This window comes from Tamandua tetradactyla, chromosome 3 (assembly GCF_023851605.1).
Source record: "Tamandua tetradactyla isolate mTamTet1 chromosome 3, mTamTet1.pri, whole genome shotgun sequence".
Lineage (NCBI taxonomy): Eukaryota > Metazoa > Chordata > Mammalia > Pilosa > Myrmecophagidae > Tamandua > Tamandua tetradactyla.
In genome coordinates, this window is record NC_135329.1 from 96,645,137 (window position 1) to 96,657,226 (window position 12,090).

General features: G+C 39.6%; 1 pseudogene; it reads left to right on the forward strand.

Moving 5' to 3' along the window:
- The first annotated feature begins 494 nt into the window (after positions 1–494).
- LOC143676246 (pre-rRNA-processing protein TSR1 homolog) lies at positions 495–11,756 on the forward strand (annotated as a pseudogene).
- Positions 11,757–12,090: the final 334 nt, after the last annotated feature.

A 12,090-nucleotide genomic window follows, 5' to 3' on the forward strand; every position in this document is an offset into this window, starting at 1 on the left:
GCATGGCTTTTCTGGGGTCCACCACAGATTCAGACTGGGACAAAATGTAAGATTATGCAGTTACTGTGCGAAAAGTTTGGTGGTTCCTCAAAAAGTTGAACATAGAATTACCATATGACCCAACAATTTCACCTAGGTATATATACCAAAAATAATTGAAAGCAGAGACTCAAACAGATACTTGTACACGATTGTTAATAGCCACTTTATTCATAATAGCCAAAAGGTGGAAATAACCCATGTTATTTGTCCTTGGAAGTCGATGTGTTCTTGGAAGTCCAACAGATGAATGGATACGCAAGCTGTAGTATAGTCATTCAATGGACTATTCAGCCATAAAAAAGGAATGATGTTCTGATATGTGCTACAATATGGAAGAACATTTGCGGAGGTTATCCCTCTACCTGTGCTGGATATATGCTTTGTTTCCAGACTTTGGCTGTTAACAATGATGCCACTATTGAAAATTCATAAGCATGGATATGTGTCTTCATTTCTCTTGGATAAAAACCTAAAACTGGAGTGCTGTCTTAGTGCACGAGAGCCGCAGCATGGCAGCACAGTGCCCCCGCTCACTCAAACAGCACAATAAAGTTCACGAAGGTGGATGGCACGTGGGTTGGGATCCACGCAGCAGGACAGCAAGGGGGGTCTAACACTGGAATAACACTGAAAACTCTAAGCAAGAAGGTCAGAAGAGAGCTCAGTAGAGTAGACCAGAGGCATCATGCCAGCCAGCGCTGGAAGCAGAAGAAGGAAGACTTTCTAGCAGAGAAGAGACATTTGGGCAGCAAGGATGGCCCTCCCCATCATGCACTGGTGGTGCCCCTGCACAACAGGATTTCCCTGCCAGAAGCCTTTCAGCTGCTTCAGGATAGGGGCACTGGGATAATACACCTGAACAAATGGAGAAGCACCCATAGCTTTATGCTGATATGCCCCCTGTTGAAACATAAGTGGTTTTTCACATCTGTAAAGCCAGGGGGTCTACATATTGAGTTAGACACGGCTAGAGTTGCTGATACACCAGATGCACTAGAAGTCTGAGGCAGCACTGGGTATTACTGCCTTTCCTGCTTCTTTGCTTAGGGCCTATGTTCTAGCTATCCAGGGGTCTCCGGTCTTCCACCAAAGCAACAAATAGATGCCAGAATGAAGCTAAGTAAAACAGTGGAGAAGTGCTTTCCTGATGATAAACTTCTCCTGTTAGACACTCAATAGAAGGCTAAGATGCTGCTCAGGCAGTTGGCTTGCCTTTCGAGGCAGGTTGGTCTACCTATTTGCCCATGCTGCTGACATTAAGCCTAGTGAGGAGAATGGCTTGGTGAGCACATTGAAAGTCTCAGGCTATGTTCATGGGCAGACTCTGAATGTAAGTAGCTCGCTACATATCACTGGACATTGTAAGTTCCATATGAAACTGAGAGATGCCCCTGTGGCCCCTTTTCCTTTAAATTCTAGAGTAATTAAATCCCAAAAAGATTCAAGCCTGGCAATGGAGATTTATGCTACTGATGTTGTAGCTGATACGGAAGAAGACCTTAAGATTCTAATTAAAGAAGACTCTGATAAACAGGAATCTTTGCAATCTGAGATCCATTTGGAGGGGAAGCAAACCTGGCCTACTGAGGAGCTGCTGAGTGAGGCAAATGACTTGAAGGAAAGTTCCAAGGTGGTAAAGAAGGTCTCCAAAGGAACATGCACTTACCAAGCTGAATGGATTTTCGATGAGGATGGTGGAAGTGATGGGGAAGGAGATGACTACAATGGTACTAGAAAATGAGAATTTTATGGAAGAAGACTCTCAGAATGAGAGTAGTGAAGAGGAAGAAGACGAGGAATGTGAAACTATGACTATAGGAGAGTCTGAGCATGATGATCTGTATGATGAGAAGGTGGATGAAGAGGCTGAGGAAAATACATTAAAGAAATACAAACAAGAATGACCGGAAGAGATATTTCCAATGAAGTGGACACCGCTCGGGATGAGGCTGCTAGAATTTTTTTATTATTATTAATTTAAAAAAAAATTAACAACAAACAAAACATTAAGATATCATTCCATTCTACATATACAATCAGTAATTCTTAATATCATCACATAGTTGCATATTCATCATTTCTTAGAACATTTGCATCGATTTAGAAAAAGAAATAAAAAGACAACAGAAAAAGAAATAAAACGATAGAGAAAAAAAAGATTATACATACCATACCCTTACCGCTCGCTTTCATTTACCACTAGCATTTCAAACCAAATTTATTGTACCATTTGTTCCCCCTATTATTTATTTTTATTCCATATGTTCTACTCTTCTGTTGATAAAGTAGATAAAAGGAGCATCAGACATAAGGTTTTCACATTCACAGAGTCTCATTGTGAAAGCTATATCATTGTTCAATCATCATCAAGAAACCTGGCTACTGGAACACAGCTCTACATTTTCAGGCAGTTCCCTCCAGCCTCTCCACTACATCTTGAACAATAAGGTGATATCTACTTAATGCGTAAGAATAACCTCCAGGATAACCTCTCGACTCGGTTTGGAATCTCTCAGCCATTGACACTTCGTCTCATTTCACTCTTCCCCCCTTTGGTCGAGAAGTTTCTCTCAATCCCTTGATGTTAATTCTCAGCTCATTCTAGGGTTTTTCTCAGTCCCTTGATGCTGAGTCTCAGCTCATTCCAGGATCTCTGTCCCACATTGCCAGGAAGGTCCACACCCCTGGGAATCATGTCCCATGCAGAGAGGGGGAGGGTGGCGAGACTGCTCATCATGTTGGCTGGAGAGGAGGCCACATCTGAACAACCAAATAGACTCTCTCGGGGGTGACTCTTAGGCCTAAATTTTAAGTAGACTTGACCTATCCTTTGTGGGGTCAACTTTCATATGAACAAACCCCAAGACTGGGGGCTCAGCCTATAGCTTTGGTTGTCCACACTGCTTGTGAGAATATCAAGAATTCAACTTGGGGAAGTTGAATTTCTCCCCGCCCTCACCATTCCCCAAAGGGGGCTTGCTTGCAAATACTTTTCCAGTCACTGATCAAATCACTCTGGGATTCATTGGGGCATCACTCTGGACAAACCAACAAAATCTCATGTCCTACCTGAGATTCCAAGTACTTATAATGTTCAATCAAACTATCTACGTAAGTTATATTAGGAAATGCTCTAGCCAAATATAAATTTTGTAACAAATAAACATTTTTTGCTTATACTCACACATAGAGTGACATTTTAAAATATTACTTACCATCTATTTTCAGCAACCTGCAATAATGACGTTTCTTTGTTCTTCCTCATGCAAAAACATTTTTAAAATGTGTACATTGTATATGTCACTATTATTATACACTCTAGGCATTCCTAAATTATTCCATCTCGATCTTTAACATCTTTCTTTCTGATTTCATTTGTGTCCCCAGCTCTCCTCCCTCTATCATTCTCACATGCAGCTTCATTCAGTGTTTTAACATAATTATATTACACTTAGGTAGTATTCTGCTGTCCATTTCTGAGTTTTTGTATCCAGTCCTGTTGCACAGTTTGTATCCCTTCAGCTCCAATTACCCACTATCTTACCCTATTTCTATCTCCTGATGGTCTCTTTTACAACGACATATTCCAAGTTTAATCACTAATATCAGTTCATATCAGTGAGATCATACACTATTTGTCCTTTAATTTTTGGCTAGTCTCACTAAGCATAATGTTCTCTAGGTCCATCCATGTTGTTACATACTTCATAAGTTTATTCTGTCTTAAAGCTGCATAATATTCCATCATATGTATATACCACAGTTTGTTTAGCCACTCATCTGTTGATGGACATTTTGGCTGTTTCCATCTCTTTGCAATTGTAAATAATGCTGCTATAAACATTGGTGTGCAAGTGTCCGTTTGTGTCTTTGCCCTTAAGTCCTCTGAGTAGATACCTAGCAGTGTTATTGCTGGGTCGTATGGCAATTCTATATTCAGCATTTTGAGGAACCGCCAAACTGCCTTCCACAGTGGTTGCACCATTTGACATTCCCACCAACAGTGAATAAGTGTGCCTCTTTCTCCACATCCTCTCCAGCACTTGTCATTTTTTGTTTTGTTGATACTGGCCATTCTGGTGGGTGTGAGATGATATCTCATTGTGGTTTTGATTTGCATTTCTCTAATGGCCAGGGACGTTAAGCATCTCTTCATGTGCCTTTTGGCCATTTGTATTTCCTCTTCTGAGAAGTGTCTGTTCAAGTCTTTTTCCCATTTTGTAATTGGGTTGGCTGTCTTTTTGTTGTTGAGTTGAACAATCTCTTTATAAATTCTGGATACTAGGCCTTTATCTGATATGTCGTTTCCAAATATTGTCTCCCATTGTGTAGGCTGTCTTTTTACTTTCTTTTTTTTTTTATTATTAATTAAAAAAAATTAACAAACAAAACATTTAGAAATCATTCCATTCTACATATATAATCAGTAATTCTTAATATCATCACATAGTTGCATATTCATCATTTCTTAGTACATTTGCATCGATTTAGAAAAAGAAATAAAAAAAACAACAGAAAAAGAAATAAAATGATAATAGAGAAAAAAAACTATACGTTCCATACCCCTTACCCCTCGCTTTCATTTACCACTATTTCAAACTGAATTTATTTTAACATTTGTTCCCCCTATTATTTATTTTTATTCCATATGTTCTACTCTTCTGTTGATAAAGTAGATAAAAGGAGCATCAGACATAAGGTTTTCACATTCACAGAGTCTCATTGTGAAAGCTATATCATTATTCAATCATCATCAAGAAACATGGCTACTGGAACACAGCTCTACATTTTCAGGCAGTTCCCACCAGCCTCTCCACTACATCTTGAACAACAAGGTGATATCTACTTAATGCGTAAGAATAACCTCCAGGATAACCTCTCGACTCTGTTTGGAATCTCTCAGCCATTGACACTTTGTCTCATTTTACTCTTCTCCTTTTTGGTCGAGAAAGTTCTCTCAGTCTCTTGATGTTAATTCTCAGCTCATTCTAGGGTTTTTCTCAGTCCTTTGATGCTGAGTCTGAGCTCATTCCAGGATCTTTGTCCCATGTTGCCAGGAAGGTCCACAGCCCTGGGGTCATGTCCCATGCAGAGAGGGGAAGGGTGGTGAGACTGCTCATCATATTGGCTGGAGAGAGAGGCCACATCTGAGCAACAAAAGAGCCTCTCTTGGGGGTGACTCTTAGGCCTAAATTTTAAGTAGACTTGACCTATCTTTTGTGGGGTTAAGTTTCATGTGAACAAACCCGAAGACTGGGGACTCAGCCTATAGCTTTGGTTGTCCACACTGCTTGTGAGAATATCAAGAATTCAACTTGGGGAAGTTGAATTTCTCCCCGCCCTCACCATTCCCCAAAGGGGGCTTGCTTGCAAATACTTTTCCAGTCACTGATTAAATTATTCTGGGATTCGTCGGGGGATCACTCTGGACAAACCAACAAACTCTCATGTCCTACCTGAGATTCCAAGTACTTATGGCATTCAATCAAACTATCTACATAAGTTATATTAGGAAATGCACTAGTCAAAATATAAATTTCGTAACAAACATTTTTTGCTTTAGTCTCACACATAAGGTGAAATTTTAAAATATTAATTACCATCTATTTTCAGCACCCTGCAATAATGACAATCCTTTGTTCTTCCTCATGCAAAAACACTTTTAAAATTTGTACATTGTACATTTCACTATTATTATACACTCTAGGCATTCCTAGATTATACCATCTCGATCTTTAACACCTATCTTTCTTTCTGATTTCATTTATGTCCCCAGCCCTCCTCCCTCTATCATTCTCACATGCAGCTTCATTCAGTGTTTTAACATAATTACATTACAGTTAGGTAGTATTGTGCTGTCCATTTCTGAGTTTTTGTTTCCAGTCCTGTTGCACAGTCCGTATCCCTTCAGCTCCAATTACCCACTATCTTACCCTATTTCTATCTCCTGATGGTCTCTGTTACCAATGACATATTCCAAGATTATTCACTTAATGTCGGTTCATATCAGTGAGACCATACAGTATTTGTCCTTTAGTTTTTGGCTAGTCTCACTCAGCATAATGTTCTCTAGGTCCATCCATGTTATTACATGCTTCATAAGTTTATCTTGTCTTAGAGCTGCATAATATTCCATCATATGTATATACCACAGTTTGTTTAGCCACTCATCTGTTGATGGACATTTTGGCTGTTTCCATCTCCTTGCAATTGTAAATAATGCTGCTATAAACATTGGTGTGCAAGTGTCCGTTTGTGTCTTTGCCCTTAAGTCCTCTGAGTAGATACCTAGCAATAGTATTGCTGGGTCATATGGCAATTCTATATTCAGCTTTTTGAGGAACCGCCAAACTGCCTTCCACAGTGGTTGCACCATTTGACATTCCCACCGACAGTGGATAAGTGTGCCTCTTTCTCCACATCCTCTCCAGCACTTGTCATTTTCTGTTTTGTTGATACTGGCCATTCTGGTGGGTGTGAGATGATATCTCATTGTGGTTTTGATTTGCATTTCTCTAATGGCCAGGGACGTTAAGCATCTCTTCATGTGCCGTTTATCCATTTGTATTTCCTCTTCTGAGAAGTGTCTGTTCAAGTCTTTTTCCCATTTTGTAATTGGGTTGGCTGTCTTTTTGTTGTTGAGATTAACAATCTCTTTATAAATTCTGGATACTAGACCTTTATCTGATATGTCATTTCCAAATATTGTCTCCTGTTGTGTAGGCTGTCTTTTTACTTTCTTGATGAAGTTCTTTGATGCACAAAAGTGTTTAATTTTGAGGAGCTCCCATTTCTTTCTTTCTTCCTTCAGTGTTCTTGCTTTAGGTGTAAGGTCTATAAAACCACCTCCAATTATAAGATTTATAAGATATCTCCCTACATTTTCCTCTAACTGTTTTATAGTCTTAGACCTAATTTTTAGATCTTTGATCCATTTTGAGTTAACTTTTGTATAGGGTGTGAGATACAGGTCCTTTTTCATTCTTTTGCATATGGATATCCAGTTCTCTAGGCACCATTTATTGAAGAGACTGTTCTGTCCCAGGTGAGTTGGCTTGACTGCTTTATCAAAGATCAAATGTCCATAGATGAGAGGGTCTATACCTGAGCACTCTATTCGATTCCATTTGTCAATATATCTATCTTTATACCAGTACCATGCTGTTTTGACCACTGTGGCTTCATAATATGCCTTAAAGTCAGGCAATGTGAGACCTCCAGCTTCGTTTTTTTCCTCAAGATACTATTAGCAATTCGGGGCACCCTGCCCTTCCAGCAAAATTTGCTTATTGGTTTTTCTATTTCTGAAAAGTAAATTGTTGGGATTTTCATTGGTTTTGCATTGAATCTGTAAATCAATTTAGGTAGAATTGACATCTTAACTATATTTAGTCTTCCAATCCATGAACACGGTATACCCTTCCATCTATTTAGGTCTTCTGTGATTTCTTTTAACAGTTTTTTGTAGTTTTCTTTGTATAGGTTTTTTGTCTCTTTAGTTAAATTTATTCTTAGGTATTTTATTCTTTTAGTTGCAATTGTAAATGGAATTCATTTCTTGATTTTCCCCTCAGCTTGTTCATTGCTAGTGTATAGAAATGCTACAGATTTTTGAATGTTGATCTTGTAGCCTGCTACTTTGCTGTACTCATTTATTAGCTCTAGTAGTTTTGTTGTGGATTTTTCCGGGTTTTCGACATATAGTATCATATTGTCTGCAAACAGTGCTAGTTTTACTTCTTCCTTTCCAATTTTGATGCCTTGTATTTCTTTTTCTTGTCTAATTGCTCTGGCTAGAACCTCCAACACGATGTTGAATAATAGTGGTGATAATGGATATCCTTGTCTTGTTCCTGATCTTAGGGGGAAAGTTTTCAGTTTTTCCCCATTGAGGATGATATTAGCCGTGGGTTTTTCATATATTCTCTTTATCATTTTAAGGAAGTTCCCTTGTATTCCTATCCTTTGAAGTGTTTTCAACAGTAAAGGATGTTGAATTTTGTCAAATGCCTTCTCTGCATCAATGGAGATGATCATGTGATTTTTCTGCTTTGATTTGTTGATATGGTGTATTACATTAATTGATTTTCTTATGCTGAACCATCCTTGCATCCCTGGGATGAATCCTACTTGGTCATGATTCTTTTAATGTGTTGCTGGATTCGATCTGCTAGAATTTTGTTGAGGATTTTTGCATCTATATTCATTAGAGAGATTGGTCTGTAGTTTTCTTTTTTTGTAATATCTTTGCCTGGTTTTGGTATGAGGGTGATGTTGGCTTCATAGAATGAATTAGGTAGCTTTCCCTCCACTTCTATTTTTTTGAAGAGTTTGAGCAGGATTGCTACTAATTCTTTGTGGAATGTTTGGTAGAATTCACATGTGCAGCCATCTGGTCCTGTTCTTTTCTTTTTGGGAAGCTTTTTAATGACTGATTCAATTTCTTTACTTCTGATTGATTTGTTGAGGTCATCTATTTCTTCTTGAGTCAAAGTTGGTTGTTCATGCCTTTCTAGGAAGTTGTCCATTTCATCTCCATTGTTGTATTTATTAGCATAAAGTTGTTCATAGTATCCTGTTATTACCTCCTTTATTTCTGTGGGGTCAGTGGTTACATCTCCTCTTCCATTTCTGATCTTATTTATTTGTATCCTTTCTCTTCTTCTTTTTGTCAATCTTGCTAAGGGCCCATCAATCTTGTTGATTTTCTCATAGAACCAACTTCTGGTTTTATTGATTTTCTCAATTGTTTTCATGTTCTCAATTTCATTTATTTCTGCTCTAATCTTTGTTATTTCTTTCCATTTGCTTGCTTTGGGGTTAGTTTGCTGCTCTTTCTCCAGTTTTTCCAAGTTGACAGTTAATTCCCAAATTTTTGCCCTTTCTTCTTTTTTGATATAGTCATTTGGAGCAATAAATTTCCCTCTTATCACTGCCTTTGCTGCATCCCATAAGTTTTGATATGTTGTATTTCATTTTCATTTGCCTCGAGATATTTACTAATTTCTCTTGTAATTTCTTCCTTGACCCACTGGTTGTTTAAGAGTGTGTTGTTGATCCTCCACGTATTTGTGAATTTTCTGGCATTCTGCCTATTACTGATTTCCAACTTCATTCCTTTATGATCTGAGAAAGTGTTGTGTATGATTTCAATCTTTTTAAATTTGTTGAGACTTCTTTGTGACCCATCTTTGAGAATGATCCATGAGCACTTGAGAAAAAGGTGTATCCTCCTGTTGTGGGGTGTAATGTCCTATAAATGTCTGTTAAGTCTAGTTCATTTATTGTAATATTCAAGTTCTCTATTTCTTTATTGATCCTCTGTCTAGATGTTCAGTCCATTGATGAGAGTGGGGAATTGAAGTCTCCAACTATTATGGTAGATGTGTCTATTTCCCTTTTCAGTGTTTGCAGTGTTTGCCTCATGTATTTGGGGCATTCTGGTTTGGTGCATAAATATTTATGATTGTTATGTCTTCTTGTTGAATTGTTCCTTTTATTAGTACATAGTATCCTTCTTTGTCTCTTTTAACTGTTTTACATTTGAAGTCTAATTTGTTGGATATTAGTATAGCTACTCCTCCTCTTTTCTGGTTGTTATTTGCATGGAATATCTTTTCCCAACCTTTCACTTTCAACCTATGTTTATCTTTGGGTCTAAGATGTGTTTCCTGTAGACAGCATATAGAAGGAGCCTGTTTTTTAATCCATTCTGCCAATCTATGTCTTTTGATTGGGGAGTTCAATCCATTAACATTTAGTGTTACTACTGTTTGGGTATTACTTTCCTCTACCATTTTGCCTTTTGTATTTTATATGTCATATCAATTTTCCTTCTTTCTACACTCTACTCCACACCTCTCTCTTCTCTGTTTTCCCTCCCCACCCTTAGGAGGGTCTACATAGGTGTTATAGACTCCAGCTGTGTTTTCCCGGACTAAACTGGCCTCCTATCAGGGGGAAGGAGTCACCTGCGTCAGTTTTCCCTGAGGGTGAGACCCAGCAGGTTAAAAGTCTTTCCTGTGAAGTCTCTGGGTTCTGTTTTTCTTATCCTGCCCAGTATGTGGCGCTTGTCTGACCGCAGGTCCCACCAGCATAAGATGATGCGGTACCTTTAACTTTGGCAGACTCTCCCTGCTGGGGGCGTGGTGGAGACAGAGGAGAGGTTGTAGGCTGGTTTTAATGGCTTCAAATTGCCAAGCCCTGGGTTCTGAATTCCTTGAGAGAGGGATTCCACCTGAGTTGGGCTTCACCCCTTCCCTGGGAAGGTACAGGTGGGAGACAGCCCTGAAAGCAGTCAGTTTCTACCTATGCCTGGGGCAGTTGCAGCCCGAGTAGTCCCGCTGCTGAATCCAGAGGTAGCCAGGCCTCCATAGAAACAGCCACAAAAACCTCTGTTTCGTCCCCTTTCCTCTTTTTCAGTTAGCCCAATAAGCGACCCCCACCTTGACCAGGTTCGCCCGTGCTGGGGGCCTATTTTTAGTAGTCAGAATTTGTTTATAATGCCACAATTGGTGTTTGGTTGGACTCAGTCCCTGCTACTGTTAGAGTGTCTTTCCTTTCCCTCTGGGAAGCCACCTGTAGGGGAGGGGTGCCAGGCACTGGCCACGGCTTGGGAAACTCACGGTTCTGGGAAGACTTGCAGCCAGTCCAGCTGGTCTATACTGGGGTACACTATGTGTCTGGTCACTACTGTGGCTCCGGGAGCTATTCTGTACCGTTTCTGGTTATTTAGTATTTGTTCTGGAGAATGAACTAAAATGTGCACATTGCTAAGCTGCCATCTTGGCCTGACCTTTGGTTTTTGTTCAGGCTGCTAGAATTTGATTACAGAAATACAGAGATCTGAAGAGCTTCTGGACATCTCCATGGGATCCCAAGGAAAACCTTCCTCAAGATTATGCTCAGATCTTACTGCTGCAGAACTTTACTAATACTACGAAATCTGTCTTTAAAGAGATTGAGGAAAAAGAGATTGAAGGAGCTGAGATCGGCTAGCATGTCACACTTCATATCTCTGAAGTCCCTCTCTTGGAGTACGGCAGGGAAGGTGCATGCTTGATTGAATTTTCCTTACTACTTCATGAACAAAAGATGTCAGTATTGAATATGATGGTGAGCTGATATCCTGGCAACACTGAACCTGTGAAAGCCAAAGAGGAGCTGATCTTCCACCGTGGGTTCAGGTGCTTCCAAGCCTTACCTTTAGTCTCTCAGAACACTGCAGCAGATAAGCATAAATTTCAAAGATTCCTGAGTGCTGATATGGCCCTGGTGGTAACAAGTGTGTATGCCCCAATCACTTTTTCCCCTGCATTTGCGCTGCTTTTCAAGCAGAACAGCCAAGGAATGCACAGTCTCATTGCTACAGGCCATCTGCTGCCAGTGGATCTGGGCAGAATGGTCATCAAGAGGGTTGTTCTGAGTGGGTAGTAGTGTGATCTATGTGCTTCAACAGAGAGGATGTGCTGTGGTTTAAACCAGTGGAACTGCGAACAAAGTGGGGCCGCAGGGGACACATCAAGGAGCCTTTGGGTACCCATGGCCATATTCAGTGCAATTTTGATGGTAAGCTAAAATCTGAGGACACAATACTAATGAGCCTCCATAAAAGAGTTTTCACCAAATGGACTTCTGGTCCATATGTTCCAGAACCAGTACCTTGGGTGAAAAATGAAATTTCTTCAACAATTTCTGAAGTGGACACAGAGTAATGGATTCAAAGGGATTCTTTATTGTGCCAGTTAGCGCCGTAGGCATGGTAACCCATAGACTGTGATAGGGTAAAGTTTATATTTTCTACTTGAGCCTAGAGGTCTGCCGTCCCTTTTACAAAAGACTCTTATTGACCTTGGCAAGGGGTCTTAGTTAAGTAAGGATGTTTTCCTATTGCTACTCAGTCCAAAAGACTGTTAAATCTTACTGAATAATAGCAACTCTCAATTAGGATTTTGAAAACTGTTTTAAGAGGGGATCCCAAGTGAGGGAGGTTAGGTCTGCATTTCCACCACTGAACACAATACAGATGCTCTTTACTTCTGAGGAAAC